Source organism: Gadus morhua, chromosome 11 (genome assembly GCF_902167405.1).
Source record: "Gadus morhua chromosome 11, gadMor3.0, whole genome shotgun sequence".
NCBI lineage: Eukaryota > Metazoa > Chordata > Actinopteri > Gadiformes > Gadidae > Gadus > Gadus morhua.
Window position 1 is genome coordinate 5,287,287 of NC_044058.1, and position 16,967 is coordinate 5,304,253.

Consider the following 16,967-nt stretch of genomic DNA (forward strand, 5'->3'; position numbering starts at 1 on the left):
TATTTAGTAATTTGTCTGTATGTTCCATTACGTGTGTAACAACTCGGCATGAAGGCCCATTTGATGCCACAATTCATGCTTAGGTGATACGGCTAACATTTGCTCTTCGAAAACCTGTGCACCAAACTACCCACAATGCCTTACAAAATGGTAAATTTACTCTTTAAATGACATTTCAATTGGAACGTGTCATACAGAATCCTTTGTGGCAATCTGTAGTCTTAACACTAGTGCCTCTGATTATTGCTGCAAAAGTCCAACTATAGGTTAGTTTGTTTAAAAAACATCACTTGAGGTATTAGACGGGACAATGGGACGACATTCGAACGCGTGTGAACAGTATCACTCAGGTTTCTCTTCAGATCGTATAAATCTTTCGCCTTTTACTAAAGATTTCCGTGGAGAGGAGCAATATGAGTTTCAACCAATTTTTTGATGCTTCTGCCGTAAGGTGGGGCTTTCTATCAATGTTAAAGTAAAGAAAATGTCTGGATCCGAAGTGGTCAGCCGTGTGGTTTGACTGCACACTAAAGTGTTTTTTACGTCGAAAAAAATCCGCCCAACACTTGTGGCCTGAAAGAACCAATTCCCTGTAAGCAATGAAATGAGATTAAATACCTTTATCTTTTCTATCCACCAGATGATAGTCAATATGCATTTTTCACAGTACACTTGTTGCTACACGCCACAAGAAGTCTAAACTGTATCCTAGGCCTATCTGTACAAGGCTATTTAGTAATTTGTCAGTATGTTCCATTACGTGTGTAACAACTCGGCATGAAGGCCCATTTGATGCCACAATTCATGCTTAGGTGATCCGGCTAACATTTGCTCTTCGAAAACCTGTGCACCACACTACCCACAATGCCTTACAAAATGGTAAATTTACTCTTTAACTGACATTTCAATTGGAACGTGTCATACAGAATCCTTTGTGGCAATCTGTAGTCTTAACACTAGTGCCTCTGATTATTGCTGCAAAAGTCCAACTATAGGTTAGTTTGTTTAAAAAACATCACTTGAGGTATTAGACGGGACAATGGGACGACATTCGAACGCGTGTGAACAGTATCACTCAGGTTTCTCTTCAGATCGTATAAATCTTTCGCCTTTTGCTAAAGATTTCCGTGGAGAGGAGCAATATGAGTTTCAACCAATTTTTTGATGTTCTGCCGTAAGGTGGGGCTTTCTATCAATGCTAAAGTAAAGAAAATGTCTGGATCCGAAGTGGTCAGCCGTGTGGTTTGACTGCACACTAAAGTGTTTTTTACGTCGAAAAAAATCCGCCCAACACTTGTGGCCTGAAAGAACCAATTCCCTGTCAGCAATGAAATGAGATTAAATACCTTTATCTTTTCTATCCACCAGATGGTAGTCAATATGCACTTTTCACAGTACACTTGTTGCTACACGCCACAAGAAGTCTAAACTGTATCCTAGGCCTATCTGTACAAGGCTATTTAGTAATTTGTCTGTATGTTCCATTACGTGTGTAACAACTCGGCATGAAGGCCCATTTGATGCCACAATTCATGCTTAGGTGATACGGCTAACATTTGCTCTTCGAAAACCTGTGCACCAAACTACCCACAATGCCTTACAAAATGGTAAATTTACTCTTTAAATGACATTTCAATTGGAACGTGTCATACAGAATCCTTCGTGGCAATCTGTAGTCTTAACACTAGTGCCTCTGATTATTGCTGCAAAAGTCCAACTATAGGTTACTGTTTGTTTTTATAAACATCACTTAAGGTATTAGACGGGACAATGGGACGACATTCGAACGCGTATGAACAGTATCACTCAGGTTTCTCTTCAGATCGTATAAATCTTTCGCCTTTTACTAAAGATTTCCGTGGAGAGGAGCAATATGAGTTTCAACCAATTTTTTGATGCTCTGCCGTAAGGTGGGGCTCTTCTATCAATGTTAAAGTAAAGAAAATGTCTGGATCCGAAGTGGTCAGCCGCTGTGGTGTGACTGCACACTAAAGTGTATTTTACGTCGAAAAAATCCGCCCAACACTTGTGGCCTGAAAGAACCGATTCCCTGTCAGCAATGAAATGAGATTAAATACCTTTATCTTTTCTATCCACCAGATGGTAGTCAATATGCACTTTTCACAGTACACTTGTTGCTACACGCCACAAGAAGTCTAAACTGTATCCTAGGCCTATCTGTACAAGGCTATTTAGTAATTTGTCTGTATGTTCCATTACGTGTGTAACAACTCGGCATGAAGGCCCATTTGATGCCACAATTCATGCTTAGGTGATACGGCTAACATTTGCTCTTCGAAAACCTGTGCACCAAACTACCCACAATGCCTTACAAAATGGTAAATTTACTCTTTAAATGACATTTCAATTGGAACGTGTCATACAGAATCCTTCGTGGCAATCTGTAGTCTTAACACTAGTGCCTCTGATTATTGCTGCAAAAGTCCAACTATAGGTTAGTTTGTTTAAAAAACATCACTTAAGGTATTAGACGGGACAATGGGACGACATTCGAACGCGTGTGAACAGTATCACTCAGGTTTCTCTTCAGATCGTATAAATCTTTCGCCTTTTACTAAAGATTTCCGTGGAGAGGAGCAATATGAGTTTCAACCAATTTTTTGATGCTCTGCCGTAAGGTGGGGCTTTCTATCAATGTTAAAGTAAAGAAAATGTCTGGATCCGAAGTGGTCAGCCGTGTGGTTTGACTGCACACTAAAGTGTTTTTTACGTCGAAAAAAATCCGCCCAACACTTGTGGCCTGAAAGAACCAATTCCCTGTAAGCAATGAAATGAGATTAAATACCTTTATCTTTTCTATCCACCAGATGATAGTCAATATGCATTTTTCACAGTACACTTGTTGCTACACGCCACAAGAAGTCTAAACTGTATCCTAGGCCTATCTGTACAAGGCTATTTAGTAATTTGTCAGTATGTTCCATTACGTGTGTAACAACTCGGCATGAAGGCCCATTTGATGCCACAATTCATGCTTAGGTGATACGGCTAACATTTGCTCTTCGAAAACCTGTGCACCACACTACCCACAATGCCTTACAAAATGGTAAATTTACTCTTTAACTGACATTTCAATTGGAACGTGTCATACAGAATCCTTTGTGGCAATCTGTAGTCTTAACACTAGTGCCTCTGATTATTGCTGCAAAAGTCCAACTATAGGTTAGTTTGTTTAAAAAACATCACTTAAGGTATTAGACGGGACAATGGGACGACATTCGAACGCGTGTGAATAGTATCACTCAGGTTTCTCTTCAGATCGTATAAATCTTTCGCCTTTTACTAAAGATTTCCGTGGAGAGGAGCAATATGAGTTTCAACCAATTTTTTGATGTTCTGCCGTAAGGTGGGGCTTTCTATCAATGTTAAAGTAAAGAAAATGTCTGGATCCGAAGTGGTCAGCCGTGTGGTTTGACTGCACACTAAAGTGTTTTTTACGTCGAAAAAAATCCGCCCAACACTTGTGGCCTGAAAGAACCAATTCCCTGTAAGCAATGAAATGAGATTAAATACCTTTATCTTTTCTATCCACCAGATGATAGTCAATATGCATTTTTCACAGTACACTTGTTGCTACACGCCACAAGAAGTCTAAACTGTATCCTAGGCCTATCTGTACAAGGCTATTTAGTAATTTGTCAGTATGTTCCATTACGTGTGTAACAACTCGGCATGAAGGCCCATTTGATGCCACAATTCATGCTTAGGTGATACGGCTAACATTTGCTCTTCGAAAACCTGTGCACCACACTACCCACAATGCCTTACAAAATGGTAAATTTACTCTTTAACTGACATTTCAATTGGAACGTGTCATACAGAATCCTTTGTGGCAATCTGTAGTCTTAACACTAGTGCCTCTGATTATTGCTGCAAAAGTCCAACTATAGGTAAGTTTGATTAAAAAACATCACTTAAGGTATTAGACGGGACAATGGGACGACATTCGAACGCGTGTGAACAGTATCACTCAGGTTTCTCTTCAGATCGTATAAATCTTTCGCCTTTTACTAAAGATTTCCGTGGAGAGGAGCAATATGAGTTTCAACCAATTTTTTGATGTTCTGCCGTAAGGTGGGGCTTTCTATCAATGTTAAAGTAAAGAAAATGTCTGGATCCGAAGTGGTCAGCCGTGTGGTTTGACTGCACACTAAAGTGTTTTTTACGTCGAAAAAAATCCGCCCAACACTTGTGGCCTGAAAGAACCAATTCCCTGTCAGCAATGAAATGAGATTAAATACCTTTATCTTTTCTATCCACCAGATGGTAGTCAATATGCACTTTTCACAGTACACTTGTTGCTACTCGCCACAAGAAGTCTAAACTGTATCCTAGGCCTATCTGTACAAGGCTATTTAGTAATTTGTCATGTATGTTCCATTACGTGTGTAACAACTCGGCATGAAGGCCCATTTGATGCCACAATTCATGCTTAGGTGATACGGCTAACATTTGCTCTTCGAAAACCTGTGCACCAAACTACCCACAATGCCTTACAAAATGGTAAATTTACTCTTTAAATGACATTTCAATTGGAACGTGTCATACAGAATCCTTCGTGGCAATCTGTAGTCTTAACACTAGTGCCTCTGATTATTGCTGCAAAAGTCCAACTATAGGTTAGTTTGTTTAAAAAACATCACTTAAGGTATTAGACGGGACAATGGGACGACATTCGAACGCGTGTGAACAGTATCACTCAGGTTTCTCTTCAGATCGTATAAATCTTTCGCCTTTTACTAAAGATTTCCGTGGAGAGGAGCAATATGAGTTTCAACCAATTTTTTGATGCTCTGCCGTAAGGTGGGGCTTTCTATCAATGTTAAAGTAAAGAAAATGTCTGGATCCGAAGTGGTCAGCCGTGTGGTTTGACTGCACACTAAAGTGTTTTTTACGTCGAAAAAAATCCGCCCAACACTTGTGGCCTGAAAGAACCAATTCCCTGTCAGCAATGAAATGAGATTAAATACCTTTATCTTTTCTATCCACCAGATGGTAGTCAATATGCACTTTTCACAGTACACTTGTTGCTACACGCCACAAGAAGTCTAAACTGTATCCTAGGCCTATCTGTACAAGGCTATTTAGTAATTTGTCATGTATGTTCCATTACGTGTGTAACAACTCGGCATGAAGGCCCATTTGATGCCACAATTCATGCTTAGGTGATACGGCTAACATTTGCTCTTCGAAAACCTGTGCACCAAACTACCCACAATGCCTTACAAAATGGTAAATTTACTCTTTAAATGACATTTCAATTGGAACGTGTCATACAGAATCCTTCGTGGCAATCTGTAGTCTTAACACTAGTGCCTCTGATTATTGCTGCAAAAGTCCAACTATAGGTTAGTTTGTTTAAAAAACATCACTTAAGGTATTAGACGGGACAATGGGACGACATTCGAACGCGTGTGAACAGTATCACTCAGGTTTCTCTTCAGATCGTATAAATCTTTCGCCTTTTACTAAAGATTTCCGTGGAGAGGAGCAATATGAGTTTCAACCAATTTTTTGATGCTTCTGCCGTAAGGTGGGGCTTTCTATCAATGTTAAAGTAAAGAAAATGTCTGGATCCGAAGTGGTCAGCCGTGTGGTTTGACTGCACACTAAAGTGTTTTTTACGTCGAAAAAAATCCGCCCAACACTTGTGGCCTGAAAGAACCAATTCCCTGTAAGCAATGAAATGAGATTAAATACCTTTATCTTTTCTATCCACCAGATGATAGTCAATATGCATTTTTTCACAGTACACTTGTTGCTACACGCCACAAGAAGTCTAAACTGTATCCTAGGCCTATCTGTACAAGGCTATTTAGTAATTTGTCAGTATGTTCCATTACGTGTGTAACAACTCGGCATGAAGGCCCATTTGATGCCACAATTCATGCTTAGGTGATACGGCTAACATTTGCTCTTCGAAAACCTGTGCACCAAACTACCCACAATGCCTTACAAAATGGTAAATTTACTCTTTAAATGACATTTCAATTGGAACGTGTCATACAGAATCCTTCGTGGCAATCTGTAGTCTTAACACTAGTGCCTCTGATTATTGCTGCAAAAGTCCAACTATAGGTTAGTTTGTTTAAAAAACATCACTTAAGGTATTAGACGGGACAATGGGACGACATTCGAACGCGTGTGAACAGTATCACTCAGGTTTCTCTTCAGATCGTATAAATCTTTCGCCTTTTACTAAAGATTTCCGTGGAGAGGAGCAATATGAGTTTCAACCAATTTTTTGATGCTTCTGCCGTAAGGTGGGGCTTTCTATCAATGTTAAAGTAAAGAAAATGTCTGGATCCGAAGTGGTCAGCCGTGTGGTTTGACTGCACACTAAAGTGTTTTTTACGTCGAAAAAAATCCGCCCAACACTTGTGGCCTGAAAGAACCAATTCCCTGTAAGCAATGAAATGAGATTAAATACCTTTATCTTTTCTATCCACCAGATGATAGTCAATATGCATTTTCACAGTACACTTGTTGCTACACGCCACAAGAAGTCTAAACTGTATCCTAGGCCTATCTGTACAAGGCTATTTAGTAATTTGTCAGTATGTTCCATTACGTGTGTAACAACTCGGCATGAAGGCCCATTTGATGCCACAATTCATGCTTAGGTGATACGGCTAACATTTGCTCTTCGAAAACCTGTGCACCACACTACCCACAATGCCTTACAAAATGGTAAATTTACTCTTTAACTGACATTTCAATTGGAACGTGTCATACAGAATCCTTTGTGGCAATCTGTAGTCTTAACACTAGTGCCTCTGATTATTGCTGCAAAAGTCCAACTATAGGTTAGTTTGTTTAAAAAACATCACTTAAGGTATTAGACGGGACAATGGGACGACATTCGAACGCGTGTGAACAGTATCACTCAGGTTTCTCTTCAGATCGTATAAATCTTTCGCCTTTTACTAAAGATTTCCGTGGAGAGGAGCAATATGAGTTTCAACCAATTTTTTGATGTTCTGCCGTAAGGTGGGGCTTTCTATCAATGTTAAAGTAAAGAAAATGTCTGGATCCGAAGTGGTCAGCCGTGTGGTTTGACTGCACACTAAAGTGTTTTTTACGTCGAAAAAAATCCGCCCAACACTTGTAGCCTGAAAGAACCAATTCCCTGTCAGCAATGAAATGAGATTAAATACCTTTATCTTTTCTATCCACCAGATGGTAGTCAATATGCACTTTTCACAGTACACTTGTTGCTACTCGCCACAAGAAGTCTAAACTGTATCCTAGGCCTATCTGTACAAGGCTATTTAGTAATTTGTCTGTATGTTCCATTACGTGTGTAACAACTCGGCATGAAGGCCCATTTGATGCCACAATTCATGCTTAGGTGATACGGCTAACATTTGCTCTTCGAAAACCTGTGCACCAAACTACCCACAATGCCTTACAAAATGGTAAATTTACTCTTTAAATGACATTTCAATTGGAACGTGTCATACAGAATCCTTCGTGGCAATCTGTAGTCTTAACACTAGTGCCTCTGATTATTGCTGCAAAAGTCCAACTATAGGTTAGTTTGTTTAAAAAACATCACTTAAGGTATTAGACGGGACAATGGGACGACATTCGAACGCGTGTGAACAGTATCACTCAGGTTTCTCTTCAGATCGTATAAATCTTTCGCCTTTTACTAAAGATTTCCGTGGAGAGGAGCAATATGAGTTTCAACCAATTTTTTGATGCTTCTGCCGTAAGGTGGGGCTTTCTATCAATGTTAAAGTAAAGAAAATGTCTGGATCCGAAGTGGTCAGCCGTGTGGTTTGACTGCACACTAAAGTGTTTTTTACGTCGAAAAAAATCCGCCCAACACTTGTGGCCTGAAAGAACCAATTCCCTGTCAGCAATGAAATGAGATTAAATACCTTTATCTTTTCTATCCACCAGATGATAGTCAATATGCATTTTTCACAGTACACTTGTTGCTACACGCCACAAGAAGTCTAAACTGTATCCTAGGCCTATCTGTACAAGGCTATTTAGTAATTTGTCAGTATGTTCCATTACGTGTGTAACAACTCGGCATGAAGGCCCATTTGATGCCACAATTCATGCTTAGGTGATACGGCTAACATTTGCTCTTCGAAAACCTGTGCACCAAACTACCCACAATGCCTCACAAAATGGTAAATTTACTCTTTAAATGACATTTCAATTGGAACGTGTCATACAGAATCCTTCGTGGCAATCTGTAGTCTTAACACTAGTGCCTCTGATTATTGCTGCAAAAGTCCAACTATAGGTTAGTTTGTTTAAAAAACATCACTTAAGGTATTAGACGGGACAATGGGACGACATTCGAACGCGTGTGAACAGTATCACTCAGGTTTCTCTTCAGATCGTATAAATCTTTCGCCTTTTACTAAAGATTTCCGTGGAGAGGAGCAATATGAGTTTCAACCAATTTTTTGATGCTCTGCCGTAAGGTGGGGCTTTCTATCAATGTTAAAGTAAAGAAAATGTCTGGATCCGAAGTGGTCAGCCGTGTGGTTTGACTGCACACTAAAGTGTTTTTTACGTCGAAAAAAATCCGCCCAACACTTGTGGCCTGAAAGAACCAATTCCCTGTCAGCAATGAAATGAGATTAAATACCTTTATCTTTTCTATCCACCAGATGATAGTCAATATGCACTTTTTCACAGTACACTTGTTGCTACACGCCACAAGAAGTCTAAACTGTATCCTAGGCCTATCTGTACAAGGCTATTTAGTAATTTGTCTGTATGTTCCATTACGTGTGTAACAACTCGGCATGAAGGCCCATTTGATGCCACAATTCATGCTTAGGTGATACGGCTAACATTTGCTCTTCGAAAACCTGTGCACCACACTACCCACAATGCCTTACAAAATGGTAAATTTACTCTTTAACTGACATTTCAATTGGAACGTGTCATACAGAATCCTTTGTGGCAATCTGTAGTCTTAACACTAGTGCCTCTGATTATTGCTGCAAAAGTCCAACTATAGGTTAGTTTGTTTAAAAAACATCACTTGAGGTATTAGACGGGACAATGGGACGACATTCGAACGCGTGTGAACAGTATCACTCAGGTTTCTCTTCAGATCGTATAAATCTTTCGCCTTTTACTAAAGATTTCCGTGGAGAGGAGCAATATGAGTTTCAACCAATTTTTTGATGTTCTGCCGTAAGGTGGGGCTTTCTATCAATGTTAAAGTAAAGAAAATGTCTGGATCCGAAGTGGTCAGCCGTGTGGTTTGACTGCACACTAAAGTGTTTTTTACGTCGAAAAAAATCCGCCCAACACTTGTGGCCTGAAAGAACCAATTCCCTGTAAGCAATGAAATGAGATTAAATACCTTTATCTTTTCTATCCACCAGATGGTAGTCAATATGCACTTTTCACAGTACACTTGTTGCTACACGCCACAAGAAGTCTAAACTGTATCCTAGGCCTATCTGTACAAGGCTATTTAGTAATTTGTCTGTATGTTCCATTACGTGTGTAACAACTCGGCATGAAGGCCCATTTGATGCCACAATTCATGCTTAGGTGATACGGCTAACATTTGCTCTTCGAAAACCTGTGCACCAAACTACCCACAATGCCTTACAAAATGGTAAATTTACTCTTTAAATGACATTTCAATTGGAACGTGTCATACAGAATCCTTCGTGGCAATCTGTAGTCTTAACACTAGTGCCTCTGATTATTGCTGCAAAAGTCCAACTATAGGTTAGTTTGTTTAAAAAACATCACTTAAGGTATTAGACGGGACAATGGGACGACATTCGAACGCGTGTGAACAGTATCACTCAGGTTTCTCTTCAGATCGTATAAATCTTTCGCCTTTTACTAAAGATTTCCGTGGAGAGGAGCAATATGAGTTTCAACCAATTTTTTGATGCTTCTGCCGTAAGGTGGGGCTTTCTATCAATGTTAAAGTAAAGAAAATGTCTGGATCCGAAGTGGTCAGCCGTGTGGTTTGACTGCACACTAAAGTGTTTTTTACGTCGAAAAAAATCCGCCCAACACTTGTAGCCTGAAAGAACCAATTCCCTGTAAGCAATGAAATGAGATTAAATACCTTTATCTTTTCTATCCACCAGATGATAGTCAATATGCATTTTTCACAGTACACTTGTTGCTACACGCCACAAGAAGTCTAAACTGTATCCTAGGCCTATCTGTACAAGGCTATTTAGTAATTTGTCAGTATGTTCCATTACGTGTGTAACAACTCGGCATGAAGGCCCATTTGATGCCACAATTCATGCTTAGGTGATACGGCTAACATTTGCTCTTCGAAAACCTGTGCACCACACTACCCACAATGCCTTACAAAATGGTAAATTTACTCTTTAACTGACATTTCAATTGGAACGTGTCATACAGAATCCTTTGTGGCAATCTGTAGTCTTAACACTAGTGCCTCTGATTATTGCTGCAAAAGTCCAACTATAGGTTAGTTTGTTTAAAAAACATCACTTAAGGTATTAGACGGGACAATGGGACGACATTCGAACGCGTGTGAACAGTATCACTCAGGTTTCTCTTCAGATCGTATAAATCTTTCGCCTTTTACTAAAGATTTCCGTGGAGAGGAGCAATATGAGTTTCAACCAATTTTTTGATGCTTCTGCCGTAAGGTGGGGCTTTCTATCAATGTTAAAGTAAAGAAAATGTCTGGATCCGAAGTGGTCAGCCGTGTGGTTTGACTGCACACTAAAGTGTTTTTTACGTCGAAAAAAATCCGCCCAACACTTGTGGCCTGAAAGAACCAATTCCCTGTCAGCAATGAAATGAGATTAAATACCTTTATCTTTTCTATCCACCAGATGGTAGTCAATATGCACTTTTCACAGTACACTTGTTGCTACACGCCACAAGAAGTCTAAACTGTATCCTAGGCCTATCTGTACAAGGCTATTTAGTAATTTGTCTGTATGTTCCATTACGTGTGTAACAACTCGGCATGAAGGCCCATTTGATGCCACAATTCATGCTTAGGTGATACGGCTAACATTTGCTCTTCGAAAACCTGTGCACCAAACTACCCACAATGCCTTACAAAATGGTAAATTTACTCTTTAAATGACATTTCAATTGGAACGTGTCATACAGAATCCTTCGTGGCAATCTGTAGTCTTAACACTAGTGCCTCTGATTATTGCTGCAAAAGTCCAACTATAGGTTAGTTTGTTTAAAAACATCACTTAAGGTATTAGACGGGACAATGGGACGACATTCGAACGCGTGTGAACAGTATCACTCAGGTTTCTCTTCAGATCGTATAAATCTTTCGCCTTTTACTAAAGATTTCCGTGGAGAGGAGCAATATGAGTTTCAACCAATTTTTTGATGCTCTGCCGTAAGGTGGGGCTTTCTATCAATGTTAAAGTAAAGAAAATGTCTGGATCCGAAGTGGTCAGCCGTGTGGTTTGACTGCACACTAAAGTGTATTTTACGTCGAAAAAAATCCGCCCAACACTTGTGGCCTGAAAGAACCAATTCCCTGTCAGCAATGAAATGAGATTAAATACCTTTATCTTTTCTATCCACCAGATGGTAGTCAATATGCACTTTTCACAGTACACTTGTTGCTACACGCCACAAGAAGTCTAAACTGTATCCTAGGCCTATCTGTACAAGGCTATTTAGTAATTTGTCTGTATGTTCCATTACGTGTGTAACAACTCGGCATGAAGGCCCATTTGATGCCACAATTCATGCTTAGGTGATACGGCTAACATTTGCTCTTCGAAAACCTGTGCACCAAACTACCCACAATGCCTTACAAAATGGTAAATTTACTCTTTAAATGACATTTCAATTGGAACGTGTCATACAGAATCCTTCGTGGCAATCTGTAGTCTTAACACTAGTGCCTCTGATTATTGCTGCAAAAGTCCAACTATAGGTTAGTTTGTTTAAAAAACATCACTTAAGGTATTAGACTGGACAATGGGACGACATTCGAACGCGTGTGTATAGTATCACTCAGGTTTCTCTTCAGATCGTATAAATCTTTCGCCTTTTACTAAAGATTTCCGTGGAGAGGAGCAATATGAGTTTCAACCAATTTTTTGATGCTCTGCCGTAAGGTGGGGCTTTCTATCAATGTTAAAGTAAAGAAAATGTCTGGATCCGAAGTGGTCAGCCGTGTGGTTTGACTGCACACTAAAGTGTTTTTTACGTCGAAAAAAATCCGCCCAACACTTGTGGCCTGAAAGAACCAATTCCCTGTAAGCAATGAAATGAGATTAAATACCTTTATCTTTTCTATCCACCAGATGATAGTCAATATGCATTTTTTCACAGTACACTTGTTGCTACACGCCACAAGAAGTCTAAACTGTATCCTAGGCCTATCTGTACAAGGCTATTTAGTAATTTGTCAGTATGTTCCATTACGTGTGTAACAACTCGGCATGAAGGCCCATTTGATGCCACAATTCATGCTTAGGTGATACGGCTAACATTTGCTCTTCGAAAACCTGTGCACCACACTACCCACAATGCCTTACAAAATGGTAAATTTACTCTTTAACTGACATTTCAATTGGAACGTGTCATACAGAATCCTTTGTGGCAATCTGTAGTCTTAACACTAGTGCCTCTGATTATTGCTGCAAAAGTCCAACTATAGGTTAGTTTGTTTAAAAAACATCACTTGAGGTATTAGACGGGACAATGGGACGACATTCGAACGCGTGTGAACAGTATCACTCAGGTTTCTCTTCAGATCGTATAAATCTTTCGCCTTTTACTAAAGATTTCCGTGGAGAGGAGCAATATGAGTTTCAACCAATTTTTTGATGTTCTGCCGTAAGGTGGGGCTTTCTATCAATGTTAAAGTAAAGAAAATGTCTGGATCCGAAGTGGTCAGCCGTGTGGTTTGACTGCACACTAAAGTGTTTTTTACGTCGAAAAAAATCCGCCCAACACTTGTGGCCTGAAAGAACCAATTCCCTGTAAGCAATGAAATGAGATTAAATACCTTTATCTTTTCTATCCACCAGATGATAGTCAATATGCATTTTTTCACAGTACACTTGTTGCTACACGCCACAAGAAGTCTAAACTGTATCCTAGGCCTATCTGTACAAGGCTATTTAGTAATTTGTCAGTATGTTCCATTACGTGTGTAACAACTCGGCATGAAGGCCCATTTGATGCCACAATTCATGCTTAGGTGATCCGGCTAACATTTGCTCTTCGAAAACCTGTGCACCACACTACCCACAATGCCTTACAAAATGGTAAATTTACTCTTTAACTGACATTTCAATTGGAACGTGTCATACAGAATCCTTTGTGGCAATCTGTAGTCTTAACACTAGTGCCTCTGATTATTGCTGCAAAAGTCCAACTATAGGTTAGTTTGTTTAAAAAACATCACTTAAGGTATTAGACGGGACAATGGGACGACATTCGAACGCGTGTGAACAGTATCACTCAGGTTTCTCTTCAGATCGTATAAATCTTTCGCCTTTTACTAAAGATTTCCGTGGAGAGGAGCAATATGAGTTTCAACCAATTTTTTGATGTTCTGCCGTAAGGTGGGGCTTTCTATCAATGTTAAAGTAAAGAAAATGTCTGGATCCGAAGTGGTCAGCCGTGTGGTTTGACTGCACACTAAAGTGTTTTTTACGTCGAAAAAAATCCGCCCAACACTTGTAGCCTGAAAGAACCAATTCCCTGTCAGCAATGAAATGAGATTAAATACCTTTATCTTTTCTATCCACCAGATGGTAGTCAATATGCACTTTTCACAGTACACTTGTTGCTACTCGCCACAAGAAGTCTAAACTGTATCCTAGGCCTATCTGTACAAGGCTATTTAGTAATTTGTCATGTATGTTCCATTACGTGTGTAACAACTCGGCATGAAGGCCCATTTGATGCCACAATTCATGCTTAGGTGATACGGCTAACATTTGCTCTTCGAAAACCTGTGCACCAAACTACCCACAATGCCTTACAAAATGGTAAATTTACTCTTTAAATGACATTTCAATTGGAACGTGTCATACAGAATCCTTCGTGGCAATCTGTAGTCTTAACACTAGTGCCTCTGATTATTGCTGCAAAAGTCCAACTATAGGTTAGTTTGTTTAAAAAACATCACTTAAGGTATTAGACTGGACAATGGGACGACATTCGAACGCGTGTGAACAGTATCACTCAGGTTTCTCTTCAGATCGTATAAATCTTTCGCCTTTTACTAAAGATTTCCGTGGAGAGGAGCAATATGAGTTTCAACCAATTTTTTGATGCTCTGCCGTAAGGTGGGGCTTTCTATCAATGTTAAAGTAAAGAAAATGTCTGGATCCGAAGTGGTCAGCCGTGTGGTTTGACTGCACACTAAAGTGTTTTTTACGTCGAAAAAAATCCGCCCAACACTTGTAGCCTGAAAGAACCAATTCCCTGTCAGCAATGAAATGAGATTAAATACCTTTATCTTTTCTATCCACCAGATGGTAGTCAATATGCACTTTTCACAGTACACTTGTTGCTACACGCCACAAGAAGTCTAAACTGTATCCTAGGCCTATCTGTACAAGGCTATTTAGTAATTTGTCATGTATGTTCCATTACGTGTGTAACAACTCGGCATGAAGGCCCATTTGATGCCACAATTCATGCTTAGGTGATACGGCTAACATTTGCTCTTCGAAAACCTGTGCACCAAACTACCCACAATGCCTTACAAAATGGTAAATTTACTCTTTAAATGACATTTCAATTGGAACGTGTCATACAGAATCCTTCGTGGCAATCTGTAGTCTTAACACTAGTGCCTCTGATTATTGCTGCAAAAGTCCAACTATAGGTTAGTTTGTTTAAAAACATCACTTAAGGTATTAGACGGGACAATGGGACGACATTCGAACGCGTGTGAACAGTATCACTCAGGTTTCTCTTCAGATCGTATAAATCTTTCGCCTTTTACTAAAGATTTCCGTGGAGAGGAGCAATATGAGTTTCAACCAATTTTTTGATGCTCTGCCGTAAGGTGGGGCTTTCTATCAATGTTAAAGTAAAGAAAATGTCTGGATCCGAAGTGGTCAGCCGTGTGGTTTGACTGCACACTAAAGTGTTTTTTTACGTCGAAAAAAATCCGCCCAACACTTGTGGCCTGAAAGAACCAATTCCCTGTCAGCAATGAAATGAGATTAAATACCTTTATCTTTTCTATCCACCAGATGGTAGTCAATATGCACTTTTCACAGTACACTTGTTGCTACACGCCACAAGAAGTCTAAACTGTATCCTAGGCCTATCTGTACAAGGCTATTTAGTAATTTGTCTAGTATGTTCCATTACGTGTGTAACAACTCGGCATGAAGGCCCATTTGATGCCACAATTCATGCTTAGGTGATACGGCTAACATTTGCTCTTCGAAAACCTGTGCACCAAACTACCCACAATGCCTTACAAAATGGTAAATTTACTCTTTAAATGACATTTCAATTGGAACGTGTCATACAGAATCCTTTGTGGCAATCTGTAGTCTTAACACTAGTGCCTCTGATTATTGCTGCAAAAGTCCAACTATAGGTTAGTTTGTTTAAAAAACATCACTTAAGGTATTAGACGGGACAATGGGACGACATTCGAACGCGTGTGAACAGTATCACTCAGGTTTCTCTTCAGATCGTATAAATCTTTCGCCTTTTACTAAAGATTTCCGTGGAGAGGAGCAATATGAGTTTCAACCAATTTTTTGATGCTTCTGCCGTAAGGTGGGGCTTTCTATCAATGTTAAAGTAAAGAAAATGTCTGGATCCGAAGTGGTCAGCCGTGTGGTTTGACTGCACACTAAAGTGTTTTTTACGTCGAAAAAAATCCGCCCAACACTTGTGGCCTGAAAGAACCAATTCCCTGTCAGCAATGAAATGAGATTAAATACCTTTATCTTTTCTATCCACCAGATGGTAGTCAATATGCACTTTTCACAGTACACTTGTTGCTACACGCCACAAGAAGTCTAAACTGTATCCTAGGCCTATCTGTACAAGGCTATTTAGTAATTTGTCATGTATGTTCCATTACGTGTGTAACAACTCGGCATGAAGGCCCATTTGATGCCACAATTCATGCTTAGGTGATACGGCTAACATTTGCTCTTCGAAAACCTGTGCACCAAACTACCCACAATGCCTTACAAAATGGTAAATTTACTCTTTAAATGACATTTCAATTGGAACGTGTCATACAGAATCCTTCGTGGCAATCTGTAGTCTTAACACTAGTGCCTCTGATTATTGCTGCAAAAGTCCAACTATAGGTTAGTTTGTTTAAAAAACATCACTTAAGGTATTAGACGGGACAATGGGACGACATTCGAACGCGTGTGAACAGTATCACTCAGGTTTCTCTTCAGATCGTATAAATCTTTCGCCTTTTACTAAAGATTTCCGTGGAGAGGAGCAATATGAGTTTCAACCAATTTTTTGATGCTCTGCCGTAAGGTGGGGCTTTCTATCAATGTTAAAGTAAAGAAAATGTCTGGATCCGAAGTGGTCAGCCGTGTGGTTTGACTGCACACTAAAGTGTTTTTTACGTCGAAAAAAATCCGCCCAACACTTGTGGCCTGAAAGAACCAATTCCCTGTAAGCAATGAAATGAGATTAAATACCTTTATCTTTTCTATCCACCAGATGATAGTCAATATGCACTTTTCACAGTACACTTGTTGCTACACGCCACAAGAAGTCTAAACTGTATCCTAGGCCTATCTGTACAAGGCTATTTAGTAATTTGTCAGTATGTTCCATTACGTGTGTAACAACTCGGCATGAAGGCCCATTTGATGCCACAATTCATGCTTAGGTGATACGGCTAACATTTGCTCTTCGAAAACCTGTGCACCACACTACCCACAATGCCTTACAAAATGGTAAATTTACTCTTTAACTGACATTTCAATTGGAACGTGTCATACAGAATCCTT

The 16,967-nt window shown here is 39.6% G+C and overlaps 23 non-coding genes across 23 annotated transcripts; all 23 read left to right on the forward strand.

Moving 5' to 3' along the window:
• Positions 1-342: 342 nt before the first annotated feature.
• LOC115554874 (U5 spliceosomal RNA) lies at positions 343-455 on the forward strand. Its single transcript, XR_003978731.1, has one exon. It is a non-coding gene; the product is annotated as a U5 spliceosomal RNA (small nuclear RNA).
• A 616-nt stretch (positions 456-1,071) lies between these two features.
• Positions 1,072-1,187, forward strand: LOC115554895 (U5 spliceosomal RNA). Its single transcript, XR_003978749.1, has one exon. It is a non-coding gene; the product is annotated as a U5 spliceosomal RNA (small nuclear RNA).
• Positions 1,188-1,802: 615 nt separating this feature from the next.
• LOC115554828 (U5 spliceosomal RNA) lies at positions 1,803-1,918 on the forward strand. The gene has a single exon (XR_003978689.1). It is a non-coding gene; the product is annotated as a U5 spliceosomal RNA (small nuclear RNA).
• Positions 1,919-2,531: 613 nt separating this feature from the next.
• On the forward strand, positions 2,532-2,647 carry LOC115554944 (U5 spliceosomal RNA). Its single transcript, XR_003978787.1, has one exon. It is a non-coding gene; the product is annotated as a U5 spliceosomal RNA (small nuclear RNA).
• A 612-nt stretch (positions 2,648-3,259) lies between these two features.
• On the forward strand, positions 3,260-3,375 carry LOC115554855 (U5 spliceosomal RNA). The gene has a single exon (XR_003978714.1). It is a non-coding gene; the product is annotated as a U5 spliceosomal RNA (small nuclear RNA).
• Positions 3,376-3,987: 612 nt separating this feature from the next.
• On the forward strand, positions 3,988-4,103 carry LOC115554856 (U5 spliceosomal RNA). Its single transcript, XR_003978715.1, has one exon. It is a non-coding gene; the product is annotated as a U5 spliceosomal RNA (small nuclear RNA).
• Positions 4,104-4,716: 613 nt separating this feature from the next.
• On the forward strand, positions 4,717-4,832 carry LOC115554945 (U5 spliceosomal RNA). Its single transcript, XR_003978788.1, has one exon. It is a non-coding gene; the product is annotated as a U5 spliceosomal RNA (small nuclear RNA).
• Positions 4,833-5,445: 613 nt separating this feature from the next.
• On the forward strand, positions 5,446-5,558 carry LOC115554875 (U5 spliceosomal RNA). Its single transcript, XR_003978732.1, has one exon. It is a non-coding gene; the product is annotated as a U5 spliceosomal RNA (small nuclear RNA).
• A 617-nt stretch (positions 5,559-6,175) lies between these two features.
• LOC115554876 (U5 spliceosomal RNA) lies at positions 6,176-6,288 on the forward strand. Its single transcript, XR_003978733.1, has one exon. It is a non-coding gene; the product is annotated as a U5 spliceosomal RNA (small nuclear RNA).
• A 615-nt stretch (positions 6,289-6,903) lies between these two features.
• On the forward strand, positions 6,904-7,019 carry LOC115554857 (U5 spliceosomal RNA). The gene has a single exon (XR_003978716.1). It is a non-coding gene; the product is annotated as a U5 spliceosomal RNA (small nuclear RNA).
• A 612-nt stretch (positions 7,020-7,631) lies between these two features.
• LOC115554879 (U5 spliceosomal RNA) lies at positions 7,632-7,744 on the forward strand. The gene has a single exon (XR_003978735.1). It is a non-coding gene; the product is annotated as a U5 spliceosomal RNA (small nuclear RNA).
• Positions 7,745-8,360: 616 nt separating this feature from the next.
• LOC115554946 (U5 spliceosomal RNA) lies at positions 8,361-8,476 on the forward strand. Its single transcript, XR_003978789.1, has one exon. It is a non-coding gene; the product is annotated as a U5 spliceosomal RNA (small nuclear RNA).
• A 613-nt stretch (positions 8,477-9,089) lies between these two features.
• LOC115554858 (U5 spliceosomal RNA) lies at positions 9,090-9,205 on the forward strand. Its single transcript, XR_003978717.1, has one exon. It is a non-coding gene; the product is annotated as a U5 spliceosomal RNA (small nuclear RNA).
• A 612-nt stretch (positions 9,206-9,817) lies between these two features.
• Positions 9,818-9,930, forward strand: LOC115554880 (U5 spliceosomal RNA). Its single transcript, XR_003978736.1, has one exon. It is a non-coding gene; the product is annotated as a U5 spliceosomal RNA (small nuclear RNA).
• Positions 9,931-10,546: 616 nt separating this feature from the next.
• Positions 10,547-10,659, forward strand: LOC115554881 (U5 spliceosomal RNA). The gene has a single exon (XR_003978737.1). It is a non-coding gene; the product is annotated as a U5 spliceosomal RNA (small nuclear RNA).
• A 615-nt stretch (positions 10,660-11,274) lies between these two features.
• On the forward strand, positions 11,275-11,390 carry LOC115554947 (U5 spliceosomal RNA). The gene has a single exon (XR_003978790.1). It is a non-coding gene; the product is annotated as a U5 spliceosomal RNA (small nuclear RNA).
• A 612-nt stretch (positions 11,391-12,002) lies between these two features.
• Positions 12,003-12,118, forward strand: LOC115554948 (U5 spliceosomal RNA). The gene has a single exon (XR_003978791.1). It is a non-coding gene; the product is annotated as a U5 spliceosomal RNA (small nuclear RNA).
• Positions 12,119-12,731: 613 nt separating this feature from the next.
• LOC115554859 (U5 spliceosomal RNA) lies at positions 12,732-12,847 on the forward strand. Its single transcript, XR_003978718.1, has one exon. It is a non-coding gene; the product is annotated as a U5 spliceosomal RNA (small nuclear RNA).
• Positions 12,848-13,460: 613 nt separating this feature from the next.
• LOC115554861 (U5 spliceosomal RNA) lies at positions 13,461-13,576 on the forward strand. Its single transcript, XR_003978719.1, has one exon. It is a non-coding gene; the product is annotated as a U5 spliceosomal RNA (small nuclear RNA).
• Positions 13,577-14,189: 613 nt separating this feature from the next.
• On the forward strand, positions 14,190-14,305 carry LOC115554950 (U5 spliceosomal RNA). Its single transcript, XR_003978792.1, has one exon. It is a non-coding gene; the product is annotated as a U5 spliceosomal RNA (small nuclear RNA).
• A 612-nt stretch (positions 14,306-14,917) lies between these two features.
• Positions 14,918-15,033, forward strand: LOC115554951 (U5 spliceosomal RNA). The gene has a single exon (XR_003978793.1). It is a non-coding gene; the product is annotated as a U5 spliceosomal RNA (small nuclear RNA).
• A 614-nt stretch (positions 15,034-15,647) lies between these two features.
• Positions 15,648-15,760, forward strand: LOC115554882 (U5 spliceosomal RNA). The gene has a single exon (XR_003978738.1). It is a non-coding gene; the product is annotated as a U5 spliceosomal RNA (small nuclear RNA).
• Positions 15,761-16,377: 617 nt separating this feature from the next.
• LOC115554953 (U5 spliceosomal RNA) lies at positions 16,378-16,493 on the forward strand. The gene has a single exon (XR_003978795.1). It is a non-coding gene; the product is annotated as a U5 spliceosomal RNA (small nuclear RNA).
• Positions 16,494-16,967: the final 474 nt, after the last annotated feature.